The 23900-nt window shown below is 41.8% G+C and overlaps 1 long non-coding RNA gene across 1 annotated transcript; it reads right to left on the bottom strand.

Moving 5' to 3' along the window:
- Window positions 1–7291: 7291 nt before the first annotated feature.
- Window positions 7292–23622, bottom strand: LOC306671042. The gene is made up of 3 exons (XR_013766566.1): window positions 23099–23622; window positions 19729–19906; window positions 7292–18337 (listed from the first exon to the last, which is right to left on the bottom strand). It is a non-coding gene; the product is annotated as an uncharacterized lncRNA (long non-coding RNA).
- Between the last annotated feature and the right edge of the window lie 278 nt (window positions 23623–23900).

Below are 23900 nucleotides of genomic sequence, written 5' to 3'. Positions count from 1 at the left end.
TTAGCTTACTTAATAATGGCCCCAAAGTGCAAGACTAGTTATGCTGGTAATTTTTCATTGTATATTGTTATAATTATTCTATTTTATCATTAGTTGCAGTAGTTCATCCCATATTGTAATTAATTTATAAATTAAACTTCATCCTAGAAAGGTAAAAATGGAAAACAATAATAGTATAGAGAGGGTTCAGTATTATCCACAATTTCAAACATCCCATAGGGATTTTGGAACATATTTCTTGTGAATATAGGGGACCTACTGTAAAATGGAAACAGCACAATATCTCTTAACCCATGTGGAGATATATTGAATATGGAGCTGTAAGTATCAAGACATTAAGACCTTTTACATTGACAGAATGAGGAGTTGAATTTAGTTTTTATTAATATGATTTTCTCTAAAATATCCACAGAAAAACATCTATCCATTTAAAGTCAAATTTCTGCATTTCTCCAGGTTCCTCTAAGCTCAGCAAAACCTTGTCACTAAATTGCTGAACAGTTAGCTCTATATCAGACCAGTTATCTAGAAACCTAAATCCAAAGATTTTTCACTGGACCATCAGTTGTTCAAGAACACGGTTTAAGTTTTAGTCAATTACATGGTACAGTACATGTATCTCAAATATATAAATTACTCTCAACCCTCAATAATAGGAAAACAAAACACTCAAAAACAATGGACAAGAGATTTGAACTTAAACCAAGAAAGACAGACAGTGGGGTGTGGTGGTGCAAATCTCTAATCCCAGCTACTCTGGAGACTGAGACAGGAGAATTGCAAGTTCAAGTCCAGCTTGGGCAATTTAGCAAGACTCTCTCTAAATAAAAAGTTTAGGGATTGAGCTCAGTGGCAAAGTATCCCTGTGTTCAATTCCCAATACTGCAAATTAAAAAAGAAAGGCAGCATAAGCATGTGAAAAGACACTCTGCATCATTAGACATTAAGAAAATGCAACACACCACAGCACACCTTTTACAAGGGCTACAAAGACCAACCATATCAATTGTTGATGAAGATATAGAGGAACTAGAACTGTCATGCCCTGCTCTTTAGGAATCTAAAATTGTACAACCAAATGAAAACTGTTCAGTTTCTTAAAAGATTAAATGTATAAGTACTCTATGACCCAGGTTTTCTACCTCTAATTATTTATCTAACAAAAAAGAAAACATGTGTCCAAATAAAGACTTATATAAGAATGCCCATTGTAGTTTTATTGGTAACATTCAAAACTTAGAAACAAATGTCCATCAAGAGGCAAATGGATAAACAAACTCTGTGATGTCTGTAGGATTAAACACTACTCATCTCTAAAAAGGAATGAACTCATGAAACACACAGAGTGTGGAGGAATCTCAAAGTAATTACACAGAGCCAAAGAAGCCAGACCCAAAACTAAAAAGAGTATGTACAATATAATACCATTTACATCAAATTCTAGCAAATGCAAACTGATATATTATAACAGAGAAGTTTGCCTAGAGAAGAGGGGATGAGGCATGGAGGGTCAGAGACAGAGTGAGTCCGGAAGGTTCATGAGGTTAGAGTGATGGATGGATTCACTACCTAGAGTGTTGTGGTGATATCATAGGTATATACACATGTCAAAATTAGTAAATTGTGCTCTTTATAATGTGCAGTTTATTGACTATTGATCGATTCTACCTCAATTTCAAAAAGAAATGCCCTTGACTTTTGTGGCAAATGGGGAGAACAGAATTTGGTGGTTAATCAGAAACATCCTCCACTTATAGTTTATTTTGAATATTGTGCTGGCTTGAAAGTGGTTTGTCCCCCAAGGGTTCACTTAGTCCTGAGTGTAGAAGTGTCATGCAGATGAAACTTTAAAGAGGTGGGGCATTGTACAAGGTAATCAGGTTCTTTAGGACATTGCTTTTGAAAGAGATCAATGCTGGTCTTAAAGGATTCATTTGTTCTTGAGAGAGGGTGTTGTCATAAAGTAAGGCCACCCCATGTGCTTGGCTGCTTGTACCTGCTGCTGTTTCCCTTGTCTTTCTGCCATGTGTGACCCAGTCAAGAGGATCCTCACTAGAGCCTGAAAAGATGGCCTTATCTTGGACTGTAAGACTGCAAAACTGTGAACTAAATAAACCTCTTTACTTTATAAAATTCCCAGCCTCAAATATTTTGTTATAGCAACAGAAATTGGACTGATACAGCTATCATGTTCTGAGAGATTCTGAACCTGAGAAAGGGAGACTATGGAAACAAGATTTCTGGGGATAAATAAAACTAAAGAGAATGATCTGTAGTTCCCACCCCAACTTCTGGCTCATGAGCTTCTCAAACACCAGCCAAGTTTCCATCTCTGGTCTTGATCCCTTATGGCGAGCACATCCCACCCTGCACAATCACATTAAAATCCTGTACTCACTACCAAGCCACAGTGCCAACTGTCAATGACCTTTCTTGCCAGCCTCAGCCTTGTCTGCCAGACCACTCCTTTCACTTAAGCTCTGCTGGCATAGTGCCCCTCTGCAATTCCGGCCACTGAACAAGTTTCTAGCTAGATCAGTGCTGACCTGGCCCAGACCTGGCTCCCTGGGTCATTTTGCTTTCTCTGACATTTTCAGCAGAGTAAAAATATTACTATATCTGTGTCCCATTGATAATTGTTTAAAATATCTCCCCAGCTTTTTGAGCAAAACCAATAGGACTTTTTTCTCCCAGCAGCCATTCAAAAGAGTTTTCAAGCTTAAGCCATCTTGCAGCTGCGGGGCTCCCCTGCAATAGCTCAGCACGTTTGTTTGGGTGGCTCTTTGGAATCTTCCTAGGTGAAAGGCTGAAATATATAAAGGCATCATAAAGGAATTCTAGAGGGCTTGGGCAGGATTACTCTAAGAATTTTATCCATCCACTTCAAGCCATTTCTTCTGTTGATCTTTGGGATTACTACAGAAACAGCACAGGCTTTTGCTGATTTATTCCAATATCATCCTTGTTGGTGCATGGTCGTGTGGTACTACAAATGCAAAGGGTTCTTTTTTATTTCCTCTGGCTGGCTCAAAGTGGGATACTGAACTAAGTACAAAATAAGCCTATGTAAGAATGAGAAGATTTACGGATTATAATTGATTCTCATAAACTAAGTTTGAGAGAACTGAGGGAAGTGATTCTCATCTTCCTCTGACATGTGCTCAGGCATGGCCCAAGAAGCAGAGTGTATCCACCCCCCTCCTCATTTAAAGGCAAGATGTGTGCTCATGTGTGTGTGTCTTTTTGTCTCTGTGTGTTTGTGTGTAAGTATGCTGGCATTAACCTGGCTCGGTTAGTGGAAACTATGCTAACTGGAAAGATTGCTGATAGATCAAGGAAATAATGCAGAGGCAACACGGAGCATAGAAAGTGCCAGAGGTTATTGAAGTTGAATTAAATTGCAACAATGAGATCCGGGCTGTCCAGTGCACTGAAGACTTTATATCTTGGGTTCTTGGAGAAGCACTAGCAAAACCAAACTGCAGAAAAAATGTTTTCTGCTGCCAGAATTCTTGGTAGGCAGTCATGTGGGGGTAATTGCGCCTTTGTCTGTCTCCTACTCCCTCCTCACCCTCGCACTCTCTGGTTTCTGCCTGAATGGAAAGAACTATGGCTGCAGTTGGATCTTGGAGGATTCTGTGGGGTGGGGGAGGAGATGTGGTTCCCTGGTTCTGCCAGCAGGCACATGGCCATCTGACAAAGGCCCCCATCCCTGGTTTACCTTTCCCTGCACCAAGAAAGACAAAAGATGGGGAGGAAGCCCAGGTCAGTGACCTGGCTGATGTCAAGCACTGTGCTGGAGGGTGATTTCTCCTTCTATGTCTAATGTGACACTCACATAGCCCTGTACAATGGGAATTAGAAACTCCATTTTTGCAGGGTAAGGAATCAAGGAGAATAATTTACAGTATATTATAAGCCCATGACAGTTAAATAAGTTACTGACACCTCTCATCTTCAACATGGTGGGTTTGAGATTGGTTTTCATGTCTTCCCAAGGATAAGGAGTTGACTCTGGTGAGCAGAGGTGTGTTGGGCTATTGAGGTTCAATGTTATAAATTATGAGATGGATTCTTAGTGATAAATGATAACCAGGGCTTAGAGAAACAGAAACAGAGACAGAGACAGAGAGATCCTGTTCCTGCTGCTATATCGGGTCACTACAATATTTTGGTGCCAAGTTTACAAGATAATGGGGATGAATTGACTTCTTTTTACTATAGACTTCCATTTTTTAGTTTGTTTGTTTTTTTAAGATGTTATTGGAGACCAGGAATTTAGATGCTCAATTCTAGTTAGGACACCAAAGAGGTAAAAATAGAAAAGCAAATCTGAGTAGCCAATAAAGAAAATTAATAACAAAATTTGAGGCATCTCTCAGGAGAGACCCACTAAGTATTTCGGAATATTTTTGGAGTAAGAACTTGGTCACTGCCAAAGTCAAAAAACCTCTTGACTGGGGCTACAGAAGGCAGGAAAATGACATGTTTGTTCAAACACTGGCACATGACTGAACTGCATTTCTCAACCTCCCTTGCATGGAGATAAGGCCACGATCCAGCAGAATACAAGCAGAACTGACACATCAATCTCAGGTTAGGATCATAAAACCACTTGCAATTCTCCATGAACCTTTTTCTTTCCAGCTGGCTGGAATAAGAGACTTCTGAGACCCCGTTGAAGCCACTTATTAAACCTGGTAGAGCCATGGGGCGAAAGGAACCCAGGTTCCTGAATAACATCATGGAGGAGAGTTACTCAACTAGAATGACCAGCCTTGGAATGTTCTATAAGTGAGCTCTATTCTTTTAGTATGCAAAGCTGATAAACAGTGGAGAGTCTTCTGCTATGACAGCTAAGCACTTCCTTGACCCATATACAAGAGGGTTAGTTCTCCTCACCTTATAGACATGAAGATGTGAGCCCCAAGCACGAGAGCCACAGAATGAAAACCACTCTTCTCAAAAAGAAAGTCTTACCTACTTCTGAGCCTCCAGGAATTTTCTCTTGCAATTTGTGTCCCATCTACAGGAAACGTGGAGTTCAGAAAACATTTTAAATGATTTAGAAAGAAGAATTCAATTGTGACACCAAGAGTTTATACCCTATTGAAAGGCAGGGTGATGAAGTAAAACATTCCTTGTCAGACTGGTTGTAAAGAAGACCATAGTAAATTAACGAAAATGGTGAAGGATAGGGTTTTTATGAAGTTTTATTTCAGCAAATAAAAAGTAGGCTAAACAACCACAGCCTACCAGAAATCCTCAAAGACCTGTTTCTGTGAAAACAGAAAATTAGTGTGGACCTGGTTTCAATTGCTTGGGTGAAAATGTGACATTTAAATTGCTTGAGGGTGGTTAAATAGTATTTTTTTTTCTTAGATGCTTTAATTTTACCCTTCTTACAGATGTGTTTAGTCTAGTAATAATTATCCAAGCAATGAGTAAATTTTCATTTTAGCATCTGTCAAATATTACAAATTCCAAATATGTGGTGCTATATTTAATGAGATGTATTGAAGTGGTGTTGTTTGATTCCATGGTGAGAGTAAAGGACATGAATGAAAGAAGTTGCAACCTCGGGTAGATGATGAAGAGGCCAGTGGGAAAGGTGTGTCCTCCAAGAACAAAAGAAACCTAGAAATAGAAGCAAGTGATGAAGTAAAGGCTTTAGACAGGAGGGATTTATACCAAGAGCTTTGGTGCACAGACACTGAGGGCTCTGAGGTCTTGACTGGTTTACGTGATGTAGGTATCCAGGGATGATCACTGGAGCATGATTTATCTGTCAGGAGCAGGATAAGCAGCTCAGAGCTCTTCCCAGGGCTGACTCAGGCATTTATTTGCCCAGGGATGAAAGACAGATGAGACAGGCTGAGCAACCTATCTGCATGGAAACTCGGAAGAACAGTAAAAATGAATTGCTTTCCCTTTTAACACACCAAATAGATACCCAAAAGAGATGGCACATTGGTTCTTCAGAGCCAAAAAGCAGCATGAGTGGTGCTGTGATCCAGGGTCTTTAAGACACTACAGTTTGTGTGTGGCTGGCCCTTTAATAACACTCAGGCCAAAGAAACCTCACCCAGCAGAATTAGTCAGTTTGTTTTAGCAACTGCTTCCCCTGCCCTGGTCTCCCATTACTTGGTCTGCATTCCCCACATGCTGATCCCATCCTCCTCTGAGCCTACAACGGTTCCCCACTTGGTTTTCATAATCTCCTGGGGAACTCCCAGTACTGAGACCTGGTGGCCTGCAGGCTACCACTTGGGTCATGGATGAAATCCAATGCCTTCACCCAGCTTCTCTGATTGCAACCCTACCTGCCCCAGATTTCAGGCCTGCGTCAGAGGCTGCTTCACGAGGAGGGAGGGAGGTGACCCTGTTTGGTCGTGCCCAGGCCAGCCTTCCCCAGGCAATACCAGGCAGCTAAGAATAGCCCTGAATCCAGAAGTTGCTTAGTAAGGTTTCATGCAGAGGGCTGGACTCCCACTATTGGGTAACAACCTCCCACTATTGAGAAGCAGGGTTCAGAGAAATCTCCTTCCACGAGTTAGGACATTTTGGATGCCTAGTTCAAACTCGCTTGAAATAAAGGATTTATTGACTGGGAAATGAAATGTGGAAGTTCATGGGAGCAACTGGTCTTCAGGAAAGCCAGATTCAGAAGGGGCTCTAATGCTGTCGTCAGGGTTTTTTCTTTCTTCCACTTCTGAACATGAATCTACTAAACAGGCAAGTCTGCTAGAAGCCAAGACTTGAATCCTGATACATGGTGACTCCAGAAAATTGAGTCAGTCTTTTCTAGCAACTCCAGAACAAAATGTCCAGACAGAGCTCTCACTGGCCATGTCTGAGCCTCACTCTGAACCAATCAATGAACCAGTTAATGTGGCCAGGGGAAGAGAACACTGTCCACTGGCACTGGTCAGGTCTGGGCCACAAACTTACCACAGCAGCTAAGAAGCCCCAATAGGCCACACTGAATGGGTTTTCCAAGTAGAAAATAAGTTCAACAGTAGCCTCTGCTCTACTATACCCAGTTGTCATTTTTTAGTCCTTTTCTTAGTTGACATGGATTACTGCTCCTAACTCCTTGAAATACTTATGTACCTTCCGCCACACCCCATTGATTTTTGTCTTATTTTTTTCTGGTCTTCCTTATCTCCCTGTCCTCCTCACACAAGAGAGCTCAGAGCTCAGAACTTTGTGCTCTTTCTCTCCCTCTTTCGCTCTCTGTCTCTCTCTCTCTCTCTCTCTTTCCTCCCCCCTTCTTCCATCTGCACTCCAACTATAATCTCATTTGGTCTTGTGACAATAAATGCAATCTATTTGCTGAGGGCACCCAAGTTTTTATCTCAAGGACTGTCCTCTCATGATCCCCAGGACCCACCTCTCCATTTGGATGACCCACAGGCATCTCACACAGACCTCCAGCACTGGTGTCTTGACCACCTTCACCCCAAACCACTCCTCTGACTCCTTCTCCTGGTTATTAACTACACCTTCTTTCTTGCAGTTGCTGTGGCCAAAACTGCCAAAGAACATTTGTCTCTCTTTTCTATGCCACATTCAGGTCATTTGCAAATTATGTCAGTCTACTTTTAAGACTAGAGTGGGACCTTTGTTCGCCCCCTCCACCATTGCCAGTCTGGACCAAGACTCACTGATGTGATTCCGGCTGCCTCCTAACTGGGCACCCGTCTGTGCCCTGGTCCTCTTTTAGTGTTCTTTCATCTCAGCAGTCAAGTGAACCTAATTAAATATTGCTTTCCTCTTATCAAAACCCTGAGTGACCTTCAACTCACTCATAGAACAACTCTTTTAACAGTCTGCAAAGTCCTATACTTTTCAGGGCACACCTCCTGTTCCTTCTCTGATGCCATCTAATACCCTGTCCCCCTCCCTAGCTCTAGTTACACCAGGTTCTCTGCCATCCCCCGACTCACCAAGCATAGTTATGCCTCAGGGCCTTTTCACTTACTGTTGTGAGCTCTCATCCCTGTGTCGATCAAATATCCTTTCTATGCAAGGCCTTTTCTGACCTCGCTAAGACTGCAAACTCCATCCTGACGGATACTTTCTAACTCACTGCTCTGCTTTAGTTAGTTATACTATACTTGTTCATTTAGTTTAAATGCCATTACTTATTTAATTTTTATTTTGTTGCTTATTTATTTCAGTCTTTGTTTCCTCAGCACTGAACTTCACAAAGGAAGGTGTTTTTTTTCTGTAGTAGGTGCTATAACTCTAGCACCTGGTGATAAGCCCTTAATGATTTGGTGAATGAGTGCAATACCCTTTTCAGTACCCTAATCTGACCCCCACTTCACTATGGTGCGCTTCACTTCTCCTCACTCATGACTTTGTTCTCCTCATTGACAGACCCCCATGTAGGACCAGGAGGCAGTATAGGGTCACCAGGCTGAGCCCAGAGGGCAACAGTCAACCAGCAAAGGTGAGGCCAGGCAGGAGGACTGGACAGCAGGCAAATGTGGACAGGAGATCACATTCCAGTCATGGGATGGGGCCCAGTGGGAGGTGGCTGGGCAGAACCCTTTGGTAAGGGTGACTTGGCTGCTATAGTGGGCAGAAGCTACATGGCCACAGCCCTCTGCTGGGTTAGCACAGGGCAGATGCCAGGTCTGAGAAGGGCAAACAAGGCAACAGAAAGCATGAAACACACTGAGGTCAAAATGAATTGGAGCCAAAGAACAACACCCAGTGAGCTCAACCACTGAGGCAGGAATCTGTCACCCCTTCTAGCCAGCGGTGGCGTGAGCTCTTTGAAGACACGGGTCCCCATTACTGGCCAGCACCTTCTCTCACTCTGCAGCCTCTGCTCTTCGTTGCTCTCACTTGACAGTCTGCACCTCTGCAGGCAGGACCCAGGTGCTGGTTCTGGCAAGCCCAAGAAGTCTTCTATCCTGCCCCACATCCCTGAGAGAGAGGGGAATGCAGAGCCACACCACCCACCCCAGCTTTGGCCAGGTCCCCTGCTTCAGTGACATCCAACTCCCACACCCAAAACGATTTTTCTAGAATTACAGAATTTAAAGGTAACTTTGTGGCCTTCAGGTTCAGGGTCTTCATTGTGTCCATCGTAAGTCTGTTGTGTTGCCCAAAACTTCTGCCTGGCAGTGGTCACACAGGGGAGAAGCTTGGTTTAGAGATCCTCACACACCACCATACTGTGGAAAGTGGCCTCCATCTTGGAAGACTGTCTAATCCCAGACAGGCCCGGTGCTTTTCCTGTAATCTAGAAGCCCTCTAATGCTCTGAGAACCTGCCACGTACCGGGGAAAATAATGAAGCCATGCTGTGGAGGAGCCTGTTTACTTCACCCTCATGCTTTTCTCTCTGCTCCCCATTTCCTGATGAGATCAGGTGAGGTCATTCCTCAGACGGATGAAAATCCCTGCCCTCCCAAGCTGCTCACTCTCTCTAAGCTCATTATCTGACGGGTTTGTACCTTCCCAGGGGCTGCATAGAGGAGGAAAGGTAATTAAGTGTTTTGCTTAAATGGCCTTTTCAGTTGACAGAAATAGCTGCCCAGGGATGTGGTGGCCTCTCCTCCCTGGTTCTGTCCTTGCCATGGCTGGGCTGCAGGCCACAGAAGATTGCCAAAGCCAAAGGAGAAAACCAAGAATGAGGCAAAGTCCAAATGGACCAAGGGCTGCTGCCCTCCCCCAGAAAATCCCAGAAGTGGATCATCCACAGGCAGATGAAGGAGAGGAAATTGATCTGAGGACACTGCATGTGTCCATGTGCCCCCTCTGTGCAAGGACACAGCCCAGTACAATATAGACAGACCCTTGGGTGCTGGTATCCCTATCTTGGAAAAGAATAACCAGGACTTTTCTCCTGCCCTGCATGTACATCTGTTAGATCAGCGTACTGAATCCAAGTACAGTCATTAATGATGCTTAATGTTCATTTTCAGCCCAGAGCAACCCCTATTGCTCAGAGAAGGCATCATTGGAGAGAAATGTTACTGTTGCATTGAGCCCTTATAGGCAGGGGATAGGACAGGGGTGCAGTGGGACAGGACTCTGGATAAATGATGAGGTAAGTCAAAAATCCCTCAGATAAGTGGATACAATATACATTTCCACATAAAGAAGAATGTGAATGCAAAAGGAGTCATTATAAGTGTATTTAAAGAGAACAGGAAAAGCAGAGAACATGGTGAAAAAAAGAAAATAAAATTTAAAAAACAAGAATGGAAATGTTTGAGGTTGGAAATCACTGAAAATGTTGTTTGAAACTGCTTAAATCAGACCCCAAAGAGTTAAGTCCAGTCTTAGCTCCCAGCACCTCCTGATAAGTCCAGAGCACATTCAGTATCATTGTGCTAAAGATAATGGCAGCCTTATTACAACAGAGTGCTCCATATACATTAGTGCCCACACAATGTCACCTGTCTGTGAATTCAGCAGAATTTTGTTCACAGAATAATACAGGATTGCCATTGTTACGGCTTAGAACTACATGCTCATTAATAGAAACTCAGTATCACTGGCACTTCTGTGCAGCCCATAAGTCCCAAAAAAGGACTCATTATGGAATGTGGCCCCAAAGCCAGTAATGGCAGTCATTAAAGAGCGTGCATCAATATCAAAGGATCTGTAATTATTTTTACATTTTCCCTCATATCATCAGTGGTTTTCTAAATTGTACGCCTCTCTTGGTGTAATCATATGTCCTTATAGCTTCTATCTATGTGCAAAATTTCAATGCAATCTGTTAAAAATTGCAAAGATATTCCCACTAGAAAGTTTATTAGTGACCATTTTGTTCCAAATTGAACATCAAACTATAATTAAGGTGACTTTACTATCAGTTAATGGTCTACTAAATTTATCCTAAATCAGATCAAGTTTTTCAGAATTTATCTTTGGAACAAATGCATAGAACGAAAAATCTCTCCTCTTCCGTATATCTGGTTGGGATGGTTTAAGCTGGCCACCAAAACTAGGAAACAGAAAGAAATTGACATACACAAGACAGCTCAGTGGGGAAGTAAATCCTTTGGTCTAATTTGTGTTTATTGCTGTAGGGACTTCTATTCTCACCCATGTCCACTTCTCCCCTCCTTTCATAGGTGGACCATGTGACAAGACCTAGCCTCTGAGATGGCAATGGATGTGCTGTGATTATTTCTGGGGCAAGTTGTAAAAGGAACCCTTTAGCTTCCCCTCCTTCAGTGTCCCTGTGAAAATTCAACCAGCTGAACATTTCAATTTACTTTTCTGTGCACATATTATGCATCAATAAGAAAATGTGAAATAAGAGGTACCCCTGAGTAAATTTTGCCCTCCAGGGTACACTTCAGTTCTCATGATTTTGCCATCTGGTGCTTCCTTTTACCAGGGCATGTATTTTTGTTCAAGGAATAATTAAAGAATTCTTGCTCCCCAGGCCATATTACAAAGGAGAGGGAAGACCAGAGCCTCAGTTGGAGAGTCAGGTACACAGCACGTGCTGAGGTAATGCCTTACAGAAAGAACCAAAGAGGGAGGAAGGCAGGAAGATGGCAAGGGATGGGAGACAACCTGAGCCAGGCTGCTCTCTCAGGGAAGTCTAGCCTTGGTCTGATCCATGATGGGAGTGTGGGCAGCCCTGAAACACAAGCAGGACTGCAGAGTCTCCCGCCACTCTCCCCAGCACCACCACTACCACCACTTGATGCAAGAAGACCTGCCTGTTGCAGCTCCACACTGATCAAGCTGAAGCCTGTGGGCTTTCTAACCCAGAGGGACAGTGTGAGTTTTCTAGGTCAAGCTGTTTCCATCAGCTGAATGAGATTTACTTGGAGAAAAAGAAAACTGATAGCTGTTCAAGCAGCTGGGGCATTCAGCCCAGCAATGAAGATATGAGCAGCACCTACTACAGTTCACCCCTTGAGCTGTTGGTTCATTTCCACTTGCTCTTCACATTTGAGTTCACTCCGGACATGCGTCTTCCCCAGGACCCAGTGCTGCAATTCCTAAGGGAACTCACAAAAGAATTGCCAGCAGAATGAACTTTAGCCCCACTGCTGTAGCTGCTTCCAAGGCAATCACTGATAAGCATCATGGCTCTGTACTATCACTATCTGGGTTCATTTTCTGTTGCTATAACAAAATACCTGAAGCTAGGTAATTTATAAAGTATAGATTTTAATTTAGCTCACAGTTCTAGAGGCTGGGAAGTCTAAGAATATGGTACTGGCATCTTGTCAGGGCCTTCTTGGTGCATTATGACATGGCAAAAGCTACCAGGTTGAGACAGACCCAGAGTGTGGATTTGAATTTTTTTTAAATCCAAATAGGTGGCTTATAAAGTCACTTATGCCATCATGGAGGCCCTTCTCATGAACTCATCTAATCCTAATTATCTCCCCAAAACCCCACTTCCAAACAGCACTAACACATGAATTTGGGGATTGAGTTTTCAACACATGAACTTTGGGGAAACAAACCATGGCAACCATCCTAGATTACCTATAAGCAGGATCTGAGCCGTTTTAGCATTCTCTAATTAGGCCATGTTTACTGCATTCTCCCAGTTGCAATTGAAACTGAGCCAGAGAACACTGAGAGCCATCACAGAGCCTCACGGAAATGCCAAACATGGGCCCGACTGTCCCCCGTGTGAAGCAGCAGGGGCAACACACTCCTGATGACCAGGACTACTTCTTTCTCCTGGTAAAAATGTCTGTTCCTGGTTGCCTCCAGGCATAAGGAAATCAAAGTAACTAAAGGGGCAGCAACAATGTTACATTTACTGGGACTCAGCAAGGGTGTGGTCCTTGAATGTCCCCTAAGGCCCAGTTGTTACGGACTTGGTCGCCAGGGTGGTACTATTGGGAAGTGGTAGGACTTTTAGAAGTGGGGTCTAGCGTAATCCTTGGGGCACACCCCTGAAGGCAAAGGTAGGACCCCAGCTCCTTCTCTTTCTCTTTTGCTTCTTGGCCATGAAGTGAGCAGTTTATCTCTGCCATAGGTCCTGCCATGATGTGCTGCCTCATCACAGGCCAAAAGTGAGCCATCCAATGATAGACTGGACCCTCCAAAACTGTGAGCCAAGATAAAGCCTTTTTCTCTTTATAAATATATCATCATATATCAGGTATTTTTTTTTATAGTGACAGAAATCTGACTAACAGATCTCAACTGTGTTCTTTGGGAGAAGTTGTCACCTCTTGAACCAGGATATCTAAAATTGCGTGAATGAAAGATAAATTTCTTTAGTCAGCTATGATGATAGAAACAATGAACAAAGTCACTTCTACTTCCTGGAGCCAGGTGTTTGGTTGGTTTGTTTTGGTTGTGGTTTTTTGCAGTATTGGCGATTGAGCACATGCTAGATAAGCACCGAACTCCATTCCCAGTTCTTTTTTATTTTGAGACAGGGTCTTGCTAAGTTGCTGAGACTGGCCTCTAATTTGCTATCCTCCTGTTTCAGCTTCCCAACTAGCTAGAATTACAGGCACGTGCCACCATGCCTTGCTTGGAGTCAGGTTTTCTACCTTTTAGATATACAGTCATGTAATAGCATGAGTTTAAAAAGTCTTCTGAATCCTGAAGTATTCTCTCATCCACATTGTGCCACCTTCAAGCTGTTGAGTCAGCTACCTCTTTAGGGTACTTTTCCACTATTCTATCAGGCAAATAGTGTCTGAATGACACAGAGCAGGGTAAATCCAATGAATTTTATGGCCCTGTTCACACTGCTGCATGGCCACTGCTGTAAAAATGAGTCTTTAGTCTAAAGTAATGTTAAGTGTGATCCCACGTCAGCAAATCCAACACCCTGAGTCCTTGGATAATGTGATGGCCAAGGTCCTGTGAGCAGGAAAGACAAGTAATTTCACAGAATATGTGTCAGTGTCGGTGAGCAGGAATATCTGCTCTAACCAGGAAGGGATAGGTTTGCCACAAGAGCCATGCTGATCTGCTCAAGGAGGTTAGCTTGTTGAACTGATAGATCTGATGTTTAGCAAGTGCAGTAGCTAACCAGCCTTGGAGAGAGGAAGCTCATGCCATTGGGCTGATGCTTAGCCTCCATCTCTGTCCTCATGGCTGCTCCACCCATGCACTCTTTGCTCATGTACTGGGAAGCCAAGAATGGCTCACATTCACTGGCCAGTGCCTCCAGTCCAGTTGGTTGTACTTCTGCTACAATGGCTCATGGTATGCATTTACACACAACCCAAAGATTTTCACCCTTCGGGACCTCTCCCGTAAGTCCATCCACATACTTCTTCCCAGCATTTTGTCCCTACTCCTTCTATGTCTCTTTTTTGTTCCTTCCCCAGAGCCACTTCTCTTTCTCTACAAAGTGGACAGCCAGGTGAAATTGTGGTATGAAGTTATACCCATTGAAGGATTCCCTTCTCCATTGTTTTTTGGGGTCATAGGAGAGGCAGGCGTATTGATTCCCATCTTGCATCAATATAGCTAGATAATTCTGTGTGAGCCAAACTGAGTTTTTCTCTTCCTTCTCCTGGTCACAAGATAATCCCCTATGTGGCAATAGGTGTGAGCTGAGGGAAAGATATTGGTGCAAAGTAGCAGGTGGCATGGAGGACTGGGCCACCTGTTTATGTAGCTTATATGTGGCCTCTGGACCAGCTCAAGCCCAATCCAGGATGTGTCACTTCCATCTTACAATGGAATGTTTCTGGGCCTTCCTGACCTTTATCTTGTTGGGTAATAGTACCCAGTTTATGACAGACAGTTTGGCATGTGGACAATTTATATGCCATCTTTGGATGTTCTGAATCTATGAGTGCTCAATAGCATGGCAAAGGATGTTTTTCTCAAATGGTGTGTAGCACTCTGGTCCAAATGTCATGACCTTGGTCCAGAACCCCAGAGTCTGTCCTCTCACTCTCCTTTGAGACTTTCTGAGCCACACCCTAGTATCCCACTGTACTCAGATTCTCTAGGACCATAGCATATAGCAGGATCACACAGTCCAAACAGCAAGGATGTTTGTACCACAAGGACTTGTTTTGCTCTGGAGTCAACTCAAAACTAGCACACTTCCTTTTCCCTTGATAAATGAGTGAGATAAATATTCTCGAGTTCAGAATATATTACTTTCAAAACCCAAAGATGATTCCTTATGTACAGTAGTGAGTGCAAAGTATCTATTTGTTCCTGACTTTGCACTTTACTGAGAACAAGGTAATTTTTTCCTTCTTTTGGAGGGACTAGCCTGGCATGCCCCAGATGACAGGATATTTATATCCTTCGCCAATGTGGCAGGACCCTGAGTCTTTGATGAGTTTATGTCCCACTCTCTGGAGCATTTATCTTACAAAGGCATCCAGAGTACTTGACCTAATGGATCAATGTTCTGCAGAATGTTGGGGTGATCTAGGACCTTTCAGAATATCTTAGGACAGAGTGCAAGAGAATTGACATACCTCTATGAGTACATCATGACTATATACTAGTGTCTGTCCTAGATGAATGATAACTGCTTTTGTTCCTCCTTCCTGACAAAAAACAATGCACTCACCAGATCAATATCTACATGCCCCATATCTAAGACTGAGATGACCTACTCTAGTAAAGATGGCACCTCTGATAAAGCAGCTGTAATGAGAGCCATTACTTGGTTAAGCTTTCAATAGACCATTGTCTTGTCCATGATTCATCTGGTTTGGAAAGACTAGACTACCCATTAAAAGGAAAGCTCTTCCTCCACTTCATATAAGTCATTTAGTGTTCCAATTACTCTGTCATTTGTTTCAGATACCATGCTGCTTTTGATTTACTACCCTGATAGGGAAAGGCAGTAGGGCTTCCACTTGACTGTTCCTACTATAATAACTCATTCCACAGGTCAAGAAACCAATAGGAAGATTCTGCCAAGCTAAGTATGTTCTTATTGATTATATATTCAGGCATTTGGGGATGACCACCTGTTGATCTGTGGACCAAAGATACCCACCATGAGATAGTCCAAGACCATGACTCCATTTATTACTTGCCCTATGAAACCCTTCTCTAATTGGGACATGATAATGGTGCTTTGGGTCCCCCGGAATCCACATGAATTCAAACTTGTAACCACCAGCTTTAGAAACAAGCCATTCTTTTTATTATTATTATTTTATTTGTTCTAATTAGTTATACATGACAGTAAGAATGCATTCACATATTTTGATAAATCATACATAAATGGAATATAATTTCTCATTTTTCTGATTGTACATATTGTAGGATCACATTGGTCATGCAGTCATAAATGTACATGAGGTAATAATCTCTGTTTCACTCTACTTTCCTTCCTACCCCTTCCCCTCCCATTACTCCCCTCTACCTAATCTAAAGTAACTAGAACAAGTTACTCTTAAGAGGTTGGTTATTCAACTATATGACCATAGGTTTCTTTAAGAAAGAACTGGGGAATCTCTAGTGCATATACTTGCCTCCTTGTCACAGAACACTTCCTTATTGGAAGCTAGCCTTCAACCAATGGGTTCGTATCTGAGAACAGGCTCAAAATTGGTACTTGGCTAATAGACCATGAGTTCTCACTGGGACCTTGACCTTCTGTTCCCTTCTTCACTGTTTCTCCCTTCTAATGCCAGATTCATAATGTAGTACCCTTTGATGGCACTATAGATATGAGGGTAGAATATAGGAGTAGAAAAGATAATGTTCCCAAACTCCTGTAAATTTTTTCTCCTACCTAAATATAGTCTGACAGTCTGTATTCCCTCAAATTCATATTTTGAGATCCTAACCCTTAAAATGATGGTATCAGGAGATGGGGGCCTTTGGGTAGTGATTAAATCACAAAAGCAGAACCTTCCTGAATAGGATTAGCACCTTATAAAAAAGACCACAAAGAGCCCCTTCTATCATGTGAGGACACATGAAAAGATGCTATCTATGAACCAGAGAGCATCCTCACCAGACACAAAGTCCACCTTGGTCTTGGACTTCCCAGGCTCCACAACTTTGAGAATAAATTTCTGTTTATCATAAGGTATGTAGTTTGTGGCTCTGTCTTATAGAAGCCTGAAGAGATCACACAACAACCTTTTCTGGATCACCTTCTCTTAACATCATGGGCTAAAATACCAGAATGTAAAGACAAAGAATATTGTGGACTTTCAGCAGCTGACAGATTTGAAAGCAAAAATGATAACACCAATAATGGTCAATATTGAGCAAATATATTACTAAACATTCTAAGTGCTTTACTTACATTCTTTGATTTAATCCTCACAACCTGATGAGAGACATTTCCTCATTTTGTGGATAGAGAGGTATCCAGGGTCCAAATTGTCTCCCTAAAGCTGTTTATGACTGCATGAATACAAACAATCAACAGCAAAAAAAAAAGGGGGCGGGGGTGTGGGAGCGGAATTCAAGCTAGTGATCATTTTGACCAGGGGAAATCAAATTCTCCAGAACTCTTAATTTGCAGAGAGTGCCTATCTAAACAACTTTTCCTCCTTATGATTCAAACCAACCTGGGAATGCCAGGGAATTCAAACTCAAGAGATTCTATCATCTATTTGAACATTTATCCATTAGAACACCTGCCATGTACTGAATCCTAAGAGAAAAACCACCACACCATCCTGAAGGAACCTGCACCACCGGCTGAACAGGTATGGGCCACAGGAGTATCCGTGGCCTGGCTGTGCACCAGTTTTCAAATTGAAGGTCTCAACCCATTTGTAAATCATGACAACACTTCAGTAGATTTTGACTCATATTTTTAAAAATGAAATAGACCATAATTAAAGATAGAAAATTAGAAAGATGCCAGACTGCATATCTTATAGTTAGAATAAATATTTGTTTTGTTACTTCAGGTAAAGTAAAATGTATTTCTCATTGTAAGTTACAGTTAAAAAAAAAAGAAAAAGAACAACAACTTGGAAAAGACCACATAGAACATATGTAAAAATATGCCAATCAGCAAACCAGCCAAACAGGCCAGTCTTAGATCAAGGGGTGAAGTAGGCTCTGAGCTGGCATAATTTGAAAAGAAAATTGAATGACTAAAACAGAAGTCAATTCCTTGGATATCTAAGATGAATATGATTACAAATTATAATTATAAATGTTTTCATAGCCTGAAGAGTTAGATCACTGAAAATTAACGTAGGGAACATTACATTAGCAACAACAACAACAAAGAGTCATTTAGACCTGCGGTGACTGTGACCTTGTCTCAGGCCTCTGGTAGAGACAGGCGTTGTAAGAGCATCATAAGGCCTTGCACATGACGAAACACCTGCTCCCACCTCTACTCACACATGCTGAGCACCTATCTCAGCATAAGGTAGTTTTGAGGAAATGGTATTGGTGCAGTCCAGCTGTAAAAGAAACAATAGTGTGTTCATTAGATTCTCATCACTGTGACAAAATAGCTGAGAAGAACAACTTAAAGTAGGAAAGATTTATTTTGGTTTATGATTTCAGAGGTGTCGATCCATAGTCATGTGACTATGTCACTATGGGTTGTGGAGAGAGAGGCAGAACGTTATGGCAGGGAGCCTGTGGGGGAGTCAAACTGCTCCTCTCATGGCAGCTGGGAAGCAGAGAGAGAGAGAAAGAGAGAGGAACCAGACACCCACTTTCAGGGCAGCCTCCAGTGACCTCAACTTGGCCCCACTTCCTGCAGTTTCCACAACCTCCCAATATTCCATTCAACCACAAACCAATCAATGGTTAGTCCATTGATGAGGTTAGAGCACTCAAAATCCGATCGCTACCCAAGAGCCCCACCTCTGAACATTGCTGCACTGGGGACCAAGCCTTCAACACATGAGCCTCTCAGGGGCATTCCAGATCCAAACCATAACAAATAAAGACCCAGGAGGCTCATGTGGACTTGAGATGCTCGCCATTGCTGCCTGACTTTCAAGAGCACAAATGTCATTTTGTGTTCCAAAATGCCACTGTTTTAGTCTGCTATTTAGTTGGCCACCTAGATACCCAGGATTTCTTCCTTAGCGATCCACTCACAACAAAGTTTCCTGACTTGGGATTTATTCTATTCCATTTAAAAAAAAAAAAAAAAAAAAAAAAAAGGTATAAAAGGGAAAGGAGGAAATTTATAAGTTTTCAGAGCACTTTTCACTCAGGAAGGGCTCTGTATGAGTCACGCTTCATATTAAAAGAACACCTTCCTTCCGAAAAGGTTCTGAGAGCTTCGCCCTGCTTATCGCTGTCTCCCACATGGGAAGAACCAGCAAGAATCCTGGTTATGGACTCCTTAGGGTCCCAGAGCCTAAAATAGGGGTGGGTCAGGGCAGCCTGGGGAAGAAGGCTTTTCATGCTTCTTTCCCATCCCAAGACGTTGCACTTGCAAAGTCACAAATCATTTCCATAGTAGGCAATTTCATGCTTGATTCATAAACCAAGCTCTGAGCTGCTGGAATGTAGGAACTCCAATCACACTCTGTGACAATAAGCATAGTCTGAACTCATGGGCAAAGGGAGATTTAGAAAAACAGTCCAGGAGTTTTACCCAAAGCTTGCCTGGGCTGTGTCCTCACCCAGAAGTTTCTTTCCTCCCACTCTGCACTGGTCTGGTTTCTTCTCATCCTAAAGCCTTAGCACAAATGCCTCCTAATCAGAAAGCTCCTCACTGACCACCCTGCCAGAGAAATGTCCCCCAATCAATGCTTCCAACACATCCTCTTCTTCACCTTGGCAGCTCTGATTGCAATGAATAATTATATATGCTAATTGGTGTGCTCACCTGTTTAATATCTGCTTCCGCAGGTGACTGAAGCTCTGTGATAACTGTGGCTTCTCCCTGGACACCGAACACTTGGCACTCAGAAGATAGGGAATGCTTGTTTCAGTAGTAAATGGGTCCTCTTTACAAAACTGAAGAGGTTGGTGGTGTACAAAGTGGTAGGGTGTTACATGTGACCCTGGGTTTTATCCCCAACACCACAAAGAGAAAAAAAAGATAAAATGTTGTTACCTGTATCTTACCATTAAGCAATGATTTATCCTTCACTTTTTAAGATTATATTATTATCAAAATATTACATGTTGATATACAAACGTTCACACCAACTCTATTCACAATAACCAAAGATAGAAACAACCCAACTATCCAGTGAAGGATGAATGAACACACAAAACATGGACATTCAATAGTATAGTATTCAGCCTTCAAAAGAAATGGAATCGTGATTCAAAGTACAATATGGAACAATCTTGAAAATGCAATGCTAAGTGAAGAAGCCAGACACAAAAGGACAAATACTACGTAATTCCACTTATATGAGGAATTACATATTTTAATTACAATTGCAATTCCAATTGTAATTACAATTAAATTACAGTTACAAATTTTTACCGACAGTGGTCAAATTCAGAGATAAAAAGCAAATGGTGGTTATCAGTGTTTGGGGTTGGGGAGGAATGCAGAATTGTTCAGTTGGTATAGAGCTTGGGTTGGGGACGGTGGAAAGAACTCTGGAATGGATGGTGGTGATGTACTCCACAGGGGAGTATACTTAATAGCATAGAGTCGTGCATTTAAAAATGTTTAAGACAGTGAATTCTAGGTTGCGTGTGTGTGTTTTACCATGCTTTTTAAAAACAAAATTTTAAAATAAATTTTAGAATATCAAGTGTTTATTAGCCCACAAATGCATGTTTTATGTGTCATGATAGCATGGGGCATGTTCTGTATAATTGCTGACATATATCTACTAAAAATATTGGCCACATACTCAATGAAAGTTTTGCATTCTGCCTGTGATTCAGGGGAGTTTGCACATCACCTTTTCTCTAATCAGAATGTTCAATGTGGAGTCCCTCGCCCTAGGCATGGCAGATATTTAGAAATAAATACTCACTGGGTGGATAGATAGAGAATCTTGAATAAGAAACAATTTTAAATCATATCACACTAGTATTCTGAAAGATGTATTTTATTCTCAAAGATTTAAAAAATCATAATTTTATTCTTAATGACAAACATTTACAAAATAGCTCTGATTATTGTTCATGCTGTACAGAAAGATAATTGAGGCAGAGAGGGATCAGTGCCTTAAAAGTGCACAGAAAGAACGAGGCAGCACAAGGGCACAAACCAGCTGCCATGATCTTAACCAGTAAGCTCTACTGGTTCTCCTGAGGGAAAGGAAGGGAAGGGACCTTCAAATCCAGATTCTTACAATTTAAATCAAGTTATAGTCAACAATTTGGCCTTTTTTGATGCACACATTTTCATTCCAGTAGGCTTCTGTGTCTTTCTCCAGTTCACATCTGAGTCTCCCCAGGTGAAGCCCGCTCTTGTTTCCCAGAGTGCTGCCCCCCTGCAGCTGCCATTAGAGCCTGTCCAGAGACTCCCACACACACACATTGCCTCACTCACTCTTCCTGTCACAGAGGACAACTTCCCTTAACACTCCACAGTTTCCAGAAGGATGCATTGTTCTCAAATCCCCATTTTGGAGTTCCAAAAGACCTCATTTCCTCTGGTTATTCTTTCCCCTTCCTTGGTAGGTAAGGGGACAAAAATCAACTCTTCCATTCTCCTTTGCTCTAGTTCACTGTCTCTTAAGGAACCACAGAAAGTATAATGAAAGTTAAAAGACCACCAACATCATCAGTACAAAAGCGTAACACTACATGTGCAGACCCAGAATGTCAGTGTGGTGTAGACAGTGATGAAGGCAGAGTGGCAACGTGGATAATGAAGAGGGAAGTTGTGGAGAAAGAACTATGCACAAAAATTTCATGAAAGCTGTATACAGATGACACCAACTTACCAAGAGAAGCTGCATCAAAGCCTGGTGCAGTTGTACACAGCAACAATACCATTTGCTCAGGAGGACTGCAAATTCAAGGCCAGCCTGAGAAACTTAGTGATACCCTTGTCTCAAATTAAATTTTAAAAGGATCAGGGATTCAGTTTAGTGGGAGAACACTTGCTTAGCCTGCATGAGACCCTGGGTTCAATCCCCAGTAATGAAAAAAAAAAAAAAAATGCTTTTTAAATAAAAAACAAGGAAGAAGAAGGAAACAAAGAAAGAAAGGTTTTGCATGTACCCAAAAATCTGATTGAATTGGAATTTATTCAGATAAATATGCTTTATTATTGATGTCAAGGCAAGTCAGGTTGTATGTAAGGATAGTTACTTAGAGTAATTTAAAGAGTAAAAGGAAAGGATTCAAGGAAAGCAGGGAAGGCCAGGGTTTACTAGCACTCTGCTCCCTTTGAGATGTAATTTATCACCATTGTTAAGGTGTCTGCCTGGTCTCCCTTCTTTAAACAAGTCTAAGGGAGGCTTCCTGTGCCTGAGAGAAATGGTATTTGTGTTCTTCTGGGTAGACACCTGCAGCTTTGTCCTGGTATTTAGATTACACTAAACAGACCTTCCTTTTTCCCCTTCTCTGAATTCTGGCCATCCCCTGACAATACAGACCAGTTCTCTGTAATGGTGAGACAGGTCAGTCACCACAGGATCTGGCCACAAGAGCCTGGGGCCATTACACACTGATTCTTCAGGATCAGATTCAAAGTACTGGCAACCTTTCTCCTGGCCTTTGAGGCTACAAAAACCTTAAAGTCACCATTTTGATGTCTTGCCTTTATTTTACCAGCTGACTTTCTAAAGAAGAAACAAAACCATAGAACATCAGACTGGAAAATGCAAACAATGGAAGGAAATGATGGAGACACTATGATTTTTGAGCTCTTAGGAATGGTGCAACTTTAGTAAATGAGTTTCAGACCCTCCCCCTTCCCCACCACATAATACTATTGAGGTCAAAGGAGGAAACTGAAAGGTGCAGATCTCATCCAAAGAAAAAACTAAAGACCAACAGGTTTTACTTTTGCTTGATGCAATTTGCATCTCTATTGTCAATCTTACACAAATAAATTTTAGGGTCTCTGAAAAAATCAGAAAATAAAGGATAAACTAAGTTTTAAACAATGCATACTTCCAAATAATATGCTCAATATTTCATTAAACCTCCAGACCCCTGGTCAGATGAAGCACTGCTAAATTTAAGGGATTAGGTCTAATTGTTAGTCTGAGAAAGTAGACTATCTGTACTATTCAAAACATATAAAAGTGCAGGGAAAGTTGTATGCTTACTGTACTTGAATCCAGCATGTCCTGTTTTTTTTTTTTTTTTTTTTTTTTTTTTTTTTTTTTTTTTTTTGATCCCATGTTTCTCTCTCTCTCTTTTTTTTTTTTTTTCCAAGTCATCTCCTTCCTTTTTGCAGTCACTGTGTTGGTTTTCCCCAGGAACCACTGAATACAACTTTCACAAAGAGAAATTGCAAATAAAGTCTCACTCAAAGTTTTGCTGAAAGTAACACCTGATTTCACCAATGACATAAGAGGGAGCGATCGTTACAAAGTTGGAAAAACTTCGGCACAATTTCACTTGTATGTGGAACCTAAAGCAATCCTGCTCATAAAAACAGGGAGCAGAATGGTGGGGGAGGTGTGGTGTGAACTGGAAGGCGGGGGAGGGGAAGAATGAAGAGTTGTTGGTCACATGGTACAAAGTTTCAACTCTCTAGAAGAAACAAGTTTCTTGAGATCTATTGCACAGCAGGGTGGCTGTAGTTAAAAACAATGCATTGCATGTTTCAAAATTGCTAAGAGAATAAATTTCAAATATTTTGAACCACAAAAAAACTATAAATATTCCACGCAATGGGCATGTTAATTAGCTGGCTGATTCACTTAACCTAATCATTTCATATTGTCATATCATAGCATCACATTGTATCCTATAAACATGTATGATCATAATTTGTTAATTTGTAATCAATCAATAAGATTAGAAAACTCCTCAACTTGTTAGTGGATGGCTCTTGGGTAGGCCAAGGGTGGAAAGGCCATTTCCAGCTCCAGGGTCTCTGGGTAAGGAATTGCTAACCTCTGA

The sequence above is a fragment of the Sciurus vulgaris genome, assembly GCF_902686455.1.
Source record: "Sciurus vulgaris genome assembly, chromosome: 1".
In the NCBI taxonomy this organism is placed as follows: Eukaryota; Metazoa; Chordata; class Mammalia; order Rodentia; family Sciuridae; genus Sciurus; species Sciurus vulgaris.
This window is presented reverse-complemented; position numbering and strand designations above follow the sequence as displayed.